Genomic DNA, 15202 nt, shown 5'->3' with positions numbered 1-15202 from the left:
AAACTTTTTTTAAAAAATAGGGGTCTTTATGATCTTGAATTTGGCAACAGATTCTTAGATATGATACCAAAAGCACAAGCAAGAAAAGAAGAAATAGAAAAACTGGATTTCATCAAAACTTAAAACATTTATATATCAGAGGACATTTTTAAGAAAGTGGGATAACTCACGGAATGGGAAAAATTATTAGTAAATCATCTCTGATACAGTATAATCTACAGAACAGAGAACCCTCACAACTCAAAATCAAAGCTAAGTGCCCCAATTAAAAAATGGGCAAAGAATGTGAACAGGATCTTCTCCAAAGAAGATACAGAAATAAGCACACAAAAAGATTCTAATTAGGGAAATGCAAATTAAAACCACAAATATCAATGAGAACTTGGAATCCTATACATTGCTGATAGGAATGTAAAATGATGCACCCACTATAGAAAATAATTCAGCATTTCCTTAAAAAGATAAATATAGGACCTGGGGATGTGTTTCTGTGGTATAGCACTTGCCTAGCATGCACAAAGCCCTGGGTTCAATCCCCAGCACCACAAAAAAGAAAAAGATGGCTGGGGTTGTGGCTCAGTGGTAGAGTGCCTGCCTAGCACACGCGAGGCCCTGGGTTTGATCCTCAGCACCACATAAAAAATAAAATAAAATAAAAGGTGTTGTGTACAACCACAACTAAAAATAAAATATTAAAAAAAAGAAAGAAAAAGAAAAGTTAAATAGTCCTATAATATTAATGTCATCCAACAATTCCACTTTTAAGTATATACTCCAAAGAATTAAAAACATGAAGTCAAACAAATATTTGTACATAAATGTCTAAATGTCCATAACAGCACTATCCACAACAATCAATAAATGGAGAAACCTAATTTCTCCTCAACTTAAAAACTGTAATATATTCATTCAATGGACCATTACTGAGCCAAAAAAAATTAATAAAGCCAGATGCAGTGGCTTGCTTGTAATCCCAATGACTCAGGAGGCTGAGACAGGATGGCAAAGTCAAAGCCAGCCTGGGTAATTTAGTAAGAACTTGTCTCAAAATAAAAGTATAAACGGGCTGCAAATGCAGCTCAGTAGTAAAGAACTCCTGGGTTAAATCCCCAGTACTGACCAAAAAATAGAGACAGAGACAAAAAACTAATGAAAATACTAATATATGTTACAGCATGAAGAATCTTAAACCAGGCCTAGTGGTTCACACCTATAATCCCAGCAGCTCCAGGAGGTGAGGTAGGATGATCTCAAGTTCAAAGACAGCCTCAGCAACTTAGTGAGGCCCTAAGCAATTTAGTGAGATCCTGTCTCAAAATAAAAAATAAAAAGGGGTGGGGATGTGGCTCAGTTAAGTGCCCCTGGTTCAATTCCTGGTACCAAAAAAAAAAAAAAGAGAGAGAGAGAGAGACTCTTAAAAAATTTATTCTAGCTGAAAGAAGCCAGTCACAAAACACCATATACTGTATGACTCCATTTATATGAAATATCCAGGATAGGTAAATCCATAGAGATAGAAAACAGATTGGTGGTTGGCAGAGAAAGGGGGGAGGAACAGGGAATGATGGCTTAATAACAGGTATAGGAATTTCTTTTGAGAAGATGAAAATGTTTTGGAACTAGAGAGAAGTGATGGTTGTATAATATTATGATTGTACTAAATGTCACCAAATCATACACTTTAAAATGGTTAATTTATGTTACATGAACTTTACTTAAATATAAATAAACTAATATCCTCAAGCAAATGAAACAAATATAAACTGCTGGTACAAAAATAAATTGGTACAAACACTGAGGAAAGGAATTTGATCTTATCTGGCTAAGTTGATAATGATCATGCCTTCTGCCCCTGCAATTCCACTCTACTCTCTCTCAGTTAATGACAACCACTCAGTTAATGACAACCACTCGCCTCATCACCTTCACCTGAAACTGGCACTCCTGTTTTCTTCCTCTCCCTCCCATACCATATTCGAATCATTTTAACAAACAGATATTGAGAACTTCTTACTCTGTGCCAGGAGACAAAACAGCAAACAAAAACACAGCATCTCTACCTTAATAAAATTCCCAATTTACCGCAAGCAAAAGAAACTTAATTACATAATTTAAACAGTGTCATGAGCACAACAAGGAGAAAAAACATTATGCTACTGGAGTTCCTAAGACAGGTAACTAACACAGACCTGAGAGAGGTCAAAAACATTTTCTGGAAGGACATCCAGGCTAGGGTCTGAAGGACACACAGAAGCCAACTAAGTGAATGAAGACAAAAATAGTCTAATCAATCATTTAATCATTCCTTCTCATTTTTTTAGTTTTATTAAAGCTATTGCTCCCTCTTTTTTAACCCATATTATTATCCACTGTAAGTATATATCACCACTAACCTACAAAAATCTACTAACTAGTATATTCCTTCAACAGTTTCCCAAGTAAACTTGTAAACATTTTGCTCTTATCCCATCTTACACCCATCTGTAACTACCCAAAGGGTAGTTAAAGACTCTACTCCCTTCACACAGAATTAAAGCCTCAATAATGTGGTCCCTGCCTTTATCAATCCCTGCCTCTTTTCACTTCTAGATAATCCAGTTTGTATTTATCCACATTGTATTACTGTATTACTCAACAGAAAGTAGTTGCTGTGTCTCTGATGTCTTAGTTGTGTCACTGACATATAATAAGTCCTCAATATATGTTTGTTGAAGAAATAAATGAACAGAAAAATAACAGCAATAGCTGCGATTTATTCAGCACCTATTATATGGCAGGCACCTCATCAGGTATTGTACATACATTCTCCTCCAATCTTACAACAATCCTGAAAGTTAGGTATTAATAGCCTCCTTTTAGTGAAAAGAAAACTAGGGCTCAGAAAAAATTAGGTAGATTGCCAAGGACACCAATCAATTAAGTAGCAGTTCAGCGTGGGACCAAGATTCACTGAACTTCAAAATCAGAATTATTCCACAGCATCAAGCTGCCTCCCAAACTACTTTTAAATAGTATCTTTCTCCAAATATCAACACATCTTAGTATTTATAAACTATCTTCCCCAAAGTGAACAACAATTAGAACTGTCTGCCTCAAATTGATGTACCAAGCATTACGTTAAGAGTACTAATTCAGGTCCCAAAATATAGAAGTGAAAAAAAACTAATGATTCTTAGTAGCCCAATCACCCCCAATAAAACAGTACTCAACAATCATCTAACTCTGGTAAAAAAGTTTTAACTTTGTATGACAAAATTGAAAATAACTATATTATTCTTTAATACTTCAAGTTCCGTGCATTTCAGTTTGCTTGAGAGTAGAATGAAAAACACTCAACTAATCTCAGATATGGAATCCCACTTAAAGAGGCAGATGATATAGAAAAATCCACTTTGAATTAGGCAATACATACTTCATGAATACTAAGAAGTTAATATTCAATTTCTCCCATATTTACCACCCCGCACACACAGACAGAGACAAAAGAAGAACTCAATATCACACTATGGTCCCTCTGGTTATTTCAGTCTTCTGAGATGATAGCATTTCAACCTTATATTTCTAAAGGAATTAAGACCCAACAGGATTAAAAATTCAAGTTGTTAAGAAAGTAAAGACTAAATGATACTAGCAGGGCCTTTGGCATCAAATAGAAAGGGGGAGTAGGTAGAAAAGGGGGAAAGGAAATTAGATATTCAGTAACTACTACATACCAGGCACTGGACTAGATATTTTCACATAAATTATTTTTTATAATAGGCCATTATTGTTGCTTGAGTAACTTAGAAGATATGATTTTACAACCCAATTTTTCTAAAATTAGTCCTGAGAAGGAAAGTAATACATAAGGAAAGAAACTTTACTTTTTGTTCTTCCATTATTTGTACCATTTTAATGCAATTTTTCCATTAATCGTTGTCAAGCCATGAAATTTTATATTTCACCATGACCAACCCATGAAATTTACCAACTCTGTCCATGATTTATACCAGGTCATAGTTATAATGTCTGTTATGCAATTTAGCTAAATAACCACTGAAATTCTCCCTTTGGACAGAATAAAAAATCTGCCTATAATTAAAGCAAGAATTGTTAACTATAAGCAGTTAAAGTTTACAGCATTGTTTGACGGTTGCAAAGATAAGCCAGTAAAAAGCCTGAGATGTTGTGTCTACCTATACTTCCCACACATTTGAACAATAGTATGGTACCTCTTAGCATCATAAAATCAATCTCAGATTAGGTAATGAAATATGCACCAGCCTTTTCCCAGAACCTTTGACAAATCACACACAATCCTAAATCTTCATAAATCAAGATTAAAGACAAGTATATCATCACCAACACATATATCTTCCCAAGCCTGACCCAGAGACTAATGAGAAGAGGCCTAGACTATCTCATCTGATTAATTAATTCAAAATGTCTGCGTTATTCAAATGTGAGGCTGGTATTATTTGAATAACACTTGACAGCAGCGCCTGAAGATATCATTTCTGATTTGTGAAGCTGCTGCTGTATAACTGATGATAGTTTATGAAAATGTTCCAATGAAGCTGCTTTACTTGCCACAACTGTGAAAGATTTGCCAAAGAGGTGGTTTTTTTGTTTTTGTTTTTGTTTTTGTTTTTTTTGTGTGTGTGTATGTGTGTGTGTGTCAGTCAGTAGTTGATGTTGCTAATGTTGTCAAATAACTTCCAAAATACACAGTCTCTGGAGTCTTTTTTCCCACAACAGTGCCACAGTGGCAGCTTTTCCACCTTCCCAGTTTGATTTAACACAAACTGCATCACAGGAGCTCTCTCTCATTTTTAAGGATCCAAATAACACCTTAAAGGATTTACCCAATCCCTCTCACTAGCATTTAAAAAAAGAAAAAGGGCTTTGAGATGATGCTAGACTGAAGAAGAGCCTAGATTTGGAGGTCATTTTTTCATCTTTTAGAATGTCAGAAGGAAGATCAAAAATATCAAAAGTAATTACATTTTTTTCTTATTAAAAAGTAAAATAAATATGTTCTGAAGCCTAAATATTATTTTCTCCTTCAAAAAGAAATTATGGTTTTCCAATGAAAATAATATTAATGGACCTAAGAGAACTTCAAAATCAACATTATTTATGTTCTGATCCACTTTTTACTTTGGAGTTTAATAGTTCATACTGCACACGGTGATATCAGGAATATCACTGGCAGACTGCCCACCTTAAAGGCTTCGTGTTATTTCTGAACTCAAATTTTCCTTCTCAGCTATTGTAGTAAAGAGCATAAAGATTGAATTCAGAGATATGTTAAATACCCTGCAATGTGCAACTCTAATCACCCAAGTTTCTCCTTCCCTGCAACATAAAATCCATTTGCTTCTAGACATATTCTCCATTTACAAATCCCTTCCACTTCCTCTTCTATATATTTCATTTTTGACACTGCAAATACTTTATTCCTAACTTATGTGATGACAATAAGCACTAATCAGTTCAGCTTCAAGAACAAATTTAGTTAAATAAATTTAACAGCTGATTGATCAATTCACACAGTAAAAGAAGATCAAAGAATCATAGAATATTAAAGCTGAATGAGGCCTTAGAAATTTAACCCAACTCCCTTATTTGGAAATAACCACTCAGTAACCTGCCCAGGAACCCCGGGAAGCTTAACACTACTTCTGCATGGAAAACTGTGGCTCAACAAACGTGTATCTGTTGAGCTGTCCTTTTTTTCTTTCATGTGTGCAGCCAAGATTGATTACAAGGTCCACTTTTTAAAGGCAAAAACTGTTCTAACATCAAAAAATACTCAGAAGAATAGCATACTTATGTGGGCACTAAACAAATGCCCCCAGGGAATCACAATGATGACTTTAGGATACAGTCTGTTGCCTTCAGAATCCAAATCCTGAAAATCTGTTTCTTTTCAGGTAATCTTTTCATTTTCAACGACACAAATACATTAATGACGTAGATAAAGATAAAATAATGGTCTTAGAGCAAGTTATGTGTGTTTCACTTTATATACACCTTCTGTTCTCAAAAGAATTCCATAGACCCATTCAGGAGTCAACAAAGTCAAAATTATTTTTACAGTCCTAAAATAGTAGCCTCTTTCTCTGAGTTGACATTAACATTGATGGCACAAAAAGCAATGGCAGATAAAATCTAGTGGCTTACTGTGAAGCAAGGCAGTAGCACCACACTGTAATAACAGTGAATGTATTCTGTACCATCAGGCACAGGACTTAACAACAATAATCCCAGTACTCAGGAGGCTGAGGCAAGAGTATGGCAAGTTCAAGGCCAATCTCAGCAACTTAATGAGAGCCTGTCTCAAAATGAAAAGGGCTGGGGACATAGCTCAGTGATCAAATATCTCTGGATTCAGTCCCTAATACAAAAGGAAAAAGAAAAGTTAGATTCAATTCAAAATGTCCTTGATGAAATAGTAAAAATTATTACACTTTGAATAAATGACTTTTTAATAGTGTGTATGACAAAACAGGAATTATGCACAACACAGCTGCTTACTAAGTATAAGCAAAAGCACTAGCACAACTGTGAGTTGAACTATCTGAAATAGCTGCTTAAAAAACAAGACTGACAAACTATGGTTATATCGGCTTACATATTTTGGCAGACATTTTTTCAAGAGGGAATCAAGTAATCCTTCTACTTCAAAAAAAATTGATAATTCTGGTAAAATGATAAAATCTAAACTTTAAAACAAAAATTAGAAACCTGAAACATGTGTCTACCACTGCAAGTATGACAGTTTCCCAGTACTTAAGAAACTTTTCTGGGGCTGGGAATACAGCTCAATGGTAGAACACATGCTTACAGTGTATTGTCAGCACCACAAAAAAAAAGAAGGAAAAAAGAAAAAACTTTTCTGATGAGTTTGGTGGTAATATTAACAAATGCAACCTTTTGATACAGTGTAAAGAAATGTGTTAACATATCAAAGATGAGTGACCAATGAACCAATATTTTCCAAATAATTAAGATATGTTACAAAATCATGCATGTGTTAGAAGAACTATTCAAAGTACAAACTAGACTAGGATTTTTTTTTTTAGATGTTGATGAACCTTTATTTTATTCATTTATTTATATGTGGTGCTGAGAATTGAACCCAGTGCCTCACATTGGCTAGGCAAATGCTCTACTACTGAGCCACAACCCAGCCCCCAAACTAGACTTGGATTTTAACAAAACATAATAGAGGGCTGGGGTTGTGGCTCAGAGGTAGAGCACTCGCCTAGCATGTGCAAGGCCCTGGGTTCAATCCTCAGCACCACATAAAAATAAATAAATAAAGATATTATGTCCAACTGAAAAATAAATACTAAAAAAAAAGAATCTACTTACTATTCATAGGGAGGCATGGTGTCACACACCTATAATCCCAGCTATTGGGATATGAAAATGGGCTGAATACTGAATGCAAATAAGAGGGTCCAGGTATCTTCAACTAACCCAGATATTAAGAAGATTTGCAAAAATGTAAAACGATCGACTCTTCTCACCATTTTATTTTGCTTCATTTTGTTTTGGAAAATGCTATTTAGGATAATATAGAACTAATTGTAACATTGTTCTTTATGCTAACATGTAATAGGTTTAAGATTATAATTAACTTAAATATTTTAAAATTTGTTTTTAATTTCAAATGCAGTAAATAAATATTGATAGACATTAAGCCCACATAAACAAAAATTCCACTCATAGTGTAAAGGAGTCCTAAGATCAAAGAGTTTGAAAATCACTGCCATAGATGATTATTTCCTCAGAAGTCTTCATATGGGAAAGTTTAACACATGAAATATAGATTCTTACCCAAGAAGTTATCTAATTACTTTATATATGAAAGAAATTAATGTATTTTAAAGGAATTCTAACAAGTAGCAAAAATTGAATCCCATAGCACAGGGGAACAAGAGTTGCCAATAAGATAAATTCCCTCCTCATAAATAGCTATGGTACCTAGATTATAAGTCAATCATACCTTTCTTCATTATCATCATAAGGCAACATATGCTAATTGCCAAGTAAGTCCTTCAGTAACTTAGGTCCCAAATTTCATACTTCCTCTTCTAAATCTGCCCTGACGCCCCGCCTTTTTCTCTAGTCTTTTTCCCCCCCTTCGTATCAGGGATTAAACTCAGGGGCACTTCTGAGCCATATCCCCAGCCCTACTTTGTATTTTATTTAGAGACAGGATCTCAATGAGTTGCTTAGTACCTCGATTTTTGCTGAGGCTGGCTTTGAATTTGAAATCCTCCTGCCTCAGCCTCTTGAGCCACTGGGATTATAGGCTAGCACCATTCTCTCCAATCTTACTGACACCTGGGGCTCATTACCAGCCCATTCTTTCCTTTAGTTCTATCATTTTCCTGATTCTTTCCCCTAAGTACAACCAAACATTCACTCAGATCAGAAATCACTGATGCTATAAGTGTGTAAAGACCGTTACTTAGAAAGTAAATCTATTAAGCTTCCAAGAAGAAAATGGATTGCAATTACAAATTGGTACAAAATATAGCACTTAAAAAAAAAAGTCTATCTCTACAAAACAAAAAGTCTACCTCTACAAAACTGTTGTTAACCTGTGGTTCAGCATCTCCATGAGAGAACCATAAATGATTTGCAAAGTGTCTATAAACTCCTTGAAATTGTATTCAAATATTGAGTGCATACACTTTTCTAGAAATGGACAGTTGGCCTTTGTTTGCATCACATTCACAACAAAACTATAATTTTTTAAAAAATGAAAAAAAAGAGCAAAAAATCCTTGTTCTACAGGTTTCTGGAATTCCGCAAGTACAGATTTTTATGAATGGCAGTTATGAACAGATTCATTAACAATTACATAAAAATTACAGCTGTTTGAATTGCATGACTTTTTTTTTTTAGTTGTAGTTTATTTATGTGGTGCTGAGGATTGAACCCAGCACCTCACACATAGTAGGCAAGCACGCTACCACTGAACTACAACCCCAATCCTGAATTGCATGACTCTTTAAGAGTAAGGACAAATAGGAATAAAATATTCACAGGCCAAATATCTGTGAGCTTTCCATGTCTTAATGATTCTCACGAAGCAAAATATTTGGTAATTAATTTAATAGTACCAAATGAGATTTAGACTTATACCTGAACCACAGAGCTACTACCTAACTCACCAATTAGCCTTCATCAAATTTACTAGTCACATGGGTTGGTTTTTAGTAGCACAACTGAGAAAATCCATGACACAATTTATTTCAGTGGTTCTCCACTAATAATATTTAGAGTGTTGTTTCTTAACTCTTTCAAATTGCTCTATGGGTTTTAGTAAACAAAACAAGCAAATATAAAATATGATTTCCCAGGTGTTTCAACCTGATAAACAACTGATAGTGGCCAGTTCAATCAAGAAAGTAAACAGTTCAACAAGGACTGTAGTACAGGTAAGTTAGGGAATTAATAGTCAAGTTCAAAGAACAAAATACTCTAGCAATTAATTAAATGATACACTACTATATTTTGTGCTCCTGATCATGCTAAGTTTAAAATTAAAATTCATTTAAGTTATATATTATGTGTGTATATATATATATATATATATATATATATATATATATTTATAATATATTTTTTTAGTTAACTAAATCCTAGGCTAATCTTCAGACTAGTCATACATATAATCAATCTGTCACCTTTGAAGATAATTATTTATTATTAACTTAAACAGGGATTTCTATACCTTATAGATAGAAAACTCAGCTACAAAACTATACAGTGTAAAATGAATATAAATCAATCATTATGACAGATAAACTTGAGAGTCAAAATGAACAAAATATTTTACATCAGCAAAATGTCTCGTCAAATTCTACTCTTTAAGATTTCAACGGGGACTGGGAATGTGGCTCAAGCGGTAGCGCGCGCCTGGCATGCGAGCGGCCCGGGTTCGATTCTCAGCACCACATACAGACAAAGATGTTGTGTCCGCCAAATACTAAAAAATAAATATTAAAAAAAAAAAAAAGATTTCAATGTAATGTATTAAAACAAATGTCCTTCCCAAATCCATAGAAAAACACTAACTTATTTCAAAATTTCTATTTAGAAACACAAATATTTCCTAGCTGTGAACCATACGTGAAAACTTTAAAGTTTACTATTCAATTCTAAGTATGTTATCAGGAGTTTTCAACAGTTTTTCTCTTTTTAAAAATATCATTAATGGTAGTAATGGGAGCAGTAATACATAAGTTATTTTCACAAATAATGTACATATAAATTACTCAAGATCCAGGTAAGCAGCTGTGGAAGTTTTCTTATATGTACTATAGTTGCTATAATTAAGATGAATTTTTATATAAAGGATTATTACAATGTAATATCAGATTTACAGCAGATACCAGATAATACATGAAGGCATTTATGTTTTTATTTTAAAAATAAGCTATTGAGGGCTGGGGATGTGGCTCAAGCTGTAGCGCGCTCGCCTGGCATGCGTGCGGCCCAGGTTCGATCCTCAGCACCACATACAAACAAAGATGTTGTGTCTGCCAAATACTAAAAAATAAATATTAAAATTCTCTCTCTCTCTACCTCTCTCTCACTCTCACTCTCTCTTTAAAAAAAAAAAATTAAAAAAAAAAAATAAGCTATTGAGCACATTGGGTCATAAGAATATCTAGATAGATATAGATAAGATAGGCAGATAGTATCTGACCTCTAACAGCATACAGTCCCCTAGAGAATGGAAACAAAAAAATGAAATAGTCCCTCTGTTTTAAATGAATTTTTATAGCATACCACTAGTAGTGTTAACTTGGGTCAATTTTATCTAATACTGACTTCAATGACTTAGAAATCAATATTTACTAATTACAATAATAAGTCCTTCAAAGTAAAATCTCCCCTTATTCTCCTCACTGGATCATAATGTAATACTCCTTCCTTCATCTTAAAACATAACTCCTCTCTCACAACTGTTACCTCAATAATCAACTCTAGATATATGACTCTGCACACCCCACGTATTACTAGGAGGCTTAAAAATGAAGTCAGGATGGGAATACATCTCGGTGATAGAGCACCCTGGGTTCAATCCCCAGTACCGACACTACTACCCTCAAAAAAACAAGTAGGGATAACAGGCAATGGCAGCACAAGAGCCAAGTTTTGCTTTGTTTTTTTTTTTGTTTTGTTTTGTTTTGTTTTAATTATTTTTTATCAGTTGTTCAAAACATTACATAGCTCTTGACAAATCATATTTGCTTTGTTTTGTTTTGTTGGTGCTGGGAAATGAACCCAGGATCCTCTTTGTGCTAAGCAAGTGCACTTCCACTGAGCTATATTCCCAACCTCAAGTTTTAAAGATGAAACAGTCTTCAATTGCCCATTTCTAAGCATATAACCATAAGACTAGTGATACAAATAACACATTAAAAATATACTCCTTTTTTGGAGGTGGGGAGGCAGAACCCACCGGGGATTGAACCCAGGACCTCATTCACGCTAGACAACATTCTACCACTGAACTAAATTCCCAGCCCTTTCTTCTAATTTTATTTTATGAAGAGTCTGAATTGTCAGGTCTGGCCTTGAACTTGTGATCCTTCTGCCTCACGCTCCGGAGTAGCTGGGATTATAGGCATGTACAACTGCACCTGGATAAAAATAAAAGATGGAAGAAAACACAACCAGTATTGCTCATGCCCATTTTTTTTTTTTTTTAAATAATTTCCTGCCCTTAAATGTGAGATCTCAGGAAGCCAGTGTTCATACTATCAGGTATCAGGGAAGGTGTAGTATTTTAATTTTTATAAGATCTAATTTCTGGGCTGGAAACACAGGTTAGTAGTAGGTCACTTGCCTAGCATGAATGAAATTGAGTTCAATCCCCAAAACTGCAAAGGAAAAAAAAAAATAACAAACTAACAACATTTATCTAATAACTTTAAATGATGCCATTTAGGAGAACCTGTAACTAAGGCCAATATCTATATAGAATCTATTTCTGGCCCTCATAGAAATAAATTATACAATTATCAAATTAAAGATAAGCCTGTCTTTAAATATTTAAATATTTATTTTTTTAGTTGTAGTTAAACACAATATTTTTAATTTATTTATTCTTTTTTATGTGGTACTGAGGATTGAACCCAGGGCCTCGCCCGTGCTAGGCGAGAGCTCTACCGCTGAGCCACAATCCCAGCCCAAAGATAAGTCTGTCTTTATTTTATTTTTATTTTATCAACTAGATTTTTTTTATACAACTAAAAACTGCAGTCTTCAGAGTAGCCATCGAATCCCAAGTCTAGGAATTTAGGCGGGGATAATAGAATATTTAGACATACTAGTGCAAAAAGAGGAATAGTGACTTTTCTACATTTGTCTTTGAACTATAATTATATCCTAATATATAGAGTTCTAAAAATAAAATATAAAAACTGGCCCTTGTTTACTGTAACTGTGCTTGAAAAACAAACCTTTGCGAACAATCAGCTCTAAGCAAAGGCAAATCTAAGCAATAATCAAAAACTCTAATATCCTAAGGTTTCAAGAATCATTTCAAATCTTAAAGTAAAAGCTTTACCTAAGAAAAATGTGGTGTATTTCTAAGTCAAAACTGAAACTTTTTGCAAAACGATATTTTTCTTATAGCATGTAGTTCCCCCCAAAAGGCGATAAACTCTCTATTCTTGCTTTGTGCCTGAAGACATAATCTGCTTTTATCCTTTAGCAAAATATGAACCAGCTACTAGGCTGACAATGCCAAGAACCATGACAAAATGGATTATTAATGAGAAACTGAACTCCAGAACTCTATTAATTTATGTCTTCCTGTCGGATCCAAAAGATATATCAGCCTTCTCACTCAAAAGAAAAAAATGCCAACACTGTACTTTGTTTTAAAGTTCTCCACAGATGAAGAATTCATTATCCAAAGTACAGTTCTGTTATTTCAGGCTTTCTTGTAGAATAAAGAATCTTTATCAAATGGCTAAGAAAGCTGCTGACAAGTGCAAGTACCTTGCAAAATATATTTACGTCAAACATTCACTGAGAAAAACCAGGGGGAGGGGCAGAAAAAAGGTGAAAGCCCATGAAACATTCCTATCCCACCCTGACCTGGCAGTCTTTAGAAAACCAAGCCCTTCTGATTCTAGTTATAACATAGTAAGCAGCATTAATACAAATGCATGTTTGTGGGCTTTTTTAAATTCCTAATTACACTAATTATTCTGACATGAGGGGAAATGATCTAACAAGTGAAGAGAAGAATGTGTGATTTCTTTATGCATAAACAATAATGTTTAAGTGACATAAAATATCCTTTTAGGCTTTCATAAGAAAATCTATCTAATCTATGCTTATCATAATATTTATGAAATAAAAAAACCAGAGAGGAAAAATTGCTATAATGTACTCTGTGTGACCTCTGCTTTCTACAGAGAATGGAAACAGCCTTTTGCTTTTCAATCCCCATCAAAGTGGAGTAAAAGGAGGGACGGCGTTCCCGTGCTCACTGCCATTAATCATTGCTTTCTTCAAGCAAGTGCGTATTAATTTCTGTCATCCCAAACATCATCGAGTATTGTTACAGCACCGTTCACTCCTCATTCACCACCAGTTGTTACCAGTTTCCCTACACTGAGCAGAGACAGGGTGAATCGTGTGGATTTCAGTGTTAGAGGCCTTTATCCCTGGGGTGCTGACACCAATTAAGCCATTTCAAGAAGAAATGAGAACAGGCCCAACCCTTCCATGTAACAAGAGCTTGCACCTAGCTTTGGCAGGTTGCCATTTTCTCTGGCTTCACACTAAGAAATACTCTTCTCCACATCCTTTTGAATGATTCAGACTGTTTACATGTAATCGGTAACAATATCTTTTTGTTCAGTTCTGCAGGTCCAAACTTAATGCCCAACACAATCTCCACACAAAAGACTCTGGGTAATCTAGATGGCAATCCAGAAAGATGAATGCTACTATTACAGAATCATTAAATTCAGGTTAAGAAATAAAAGCATATATTCCCTATAACCCTGTGACGATTTTTTAAAGGGACATTTCAAACAAAAATTAGACTGCACAAGCTATTGCTTTTCTCAAACAGGGTTAATTAAAGACAAAATATTTTATTTCACTGGCTCAATTTCAGCACTGTATTTGCTAAAACACTTTATACATACAGGAATGTAAACCAGATACTTCCAGTATAACTGGCAGTTTATATCCAGGTTAAAGAAGCTTATTACCAAACACTGTATTGACATTTGCTTTCTTTCTCAATCTTTGGTCAGGCACTAAGGCTATGCTTTATAAAAGGTTACTTCTAGTTGGGGGGGGTGGGGGGAATCTGCTCAAGAGAGTTTAATTAATATCATTTTTGCATCGTTAAATATAGAGATCCATCAAACTCTTTCACAATATTGTTGATTTTTTTGACCACTTTAGATCTAATCATTCTCCTTGTTTTAGACATTTACATCTGCTTTTAAGTTTTTATGGTTGCCTGTTGGCAGGCAGCAAAGTGGAGCTGTCGATGCTACTGCAGAATAATGCAAGGTTTGTTATGAATTAAATATTAGAAACCTTAACACAGCGGCCAATAAGAATTATTTGCCTTATTAAAGCAGCAGAAGACGCTGATTAAATTTTCATTGCATTGCAGTCTTTTTCCCATTTCTGCTTTCAATTCATCATTCTAATGTATGAAAGGCTCGCCGAATAATGGCAGGGGGACTTAATTTCTGGAATGCAAATATAGCAAAGAAAATACCATAAATACCCTCCCAGAAAACATTAAACAGTCAGTTCTAATTAAGTGAATACTAACTAAGTAAATATTCTCTTAAAGGGAAAAAAAATAATTCAAACGTCAAGAATTCCAGAAGGAAAGCACAATTTACCCATATTACAAATATACAGATACACACTGTAGGTGGACTGCATATTTTTTAAAATTGCACTTCTTGCAATGCTTTGCAGGCCTCAGAACACTCTGAAGAAACAGAATACAGTCACAATTATACTCAGTTTTGCAGTTTCTGAAAATTTAATAATTTTTGCAAGAAAAAATGACAAGGATAATAAAACAATGTGCATAAAGTAGCACTTGACCAGAATAGAAACCAGCATTTCTGAATTCTTACATTATGTTTTAAATTTACAACATTACTGTTGCAAATATATTTAGAATAAACTGCCC

The 15202-nt window shown here is 34.4% G+C and overlaps 1 protein-coding gene across 3 annotated transcripts in view; it reads right to left on the bottom strand.

Moving 5' to 3' along the window:
• Window positions 1-15202, bottom strand: part of Pbx3 (PBX homeobox 3) — a 206360-nt gene that overhangs the window by 176143 nt on the left and 15015 nt on the right. The gene's annotated exons all lie outside the window — the stretch shown is intronic.

Source organism: Marmota flaviventris, chromosome 13 (genome assembly GCF_047511675.1).
Source record: "Marmota flaviventris isolate mMarFla1 chromosome 13, mMarFla1.hap1, whole genome shotgun sequence".
NCBI lineage: Eukaryota > Metazoa > Chordata > Mammalia > Rodentia > Sciuridae > Marmota > Marmota flaviventris.
This window is presented reverse-complemented; position numbering and strand designations above follow the sequence as displayed.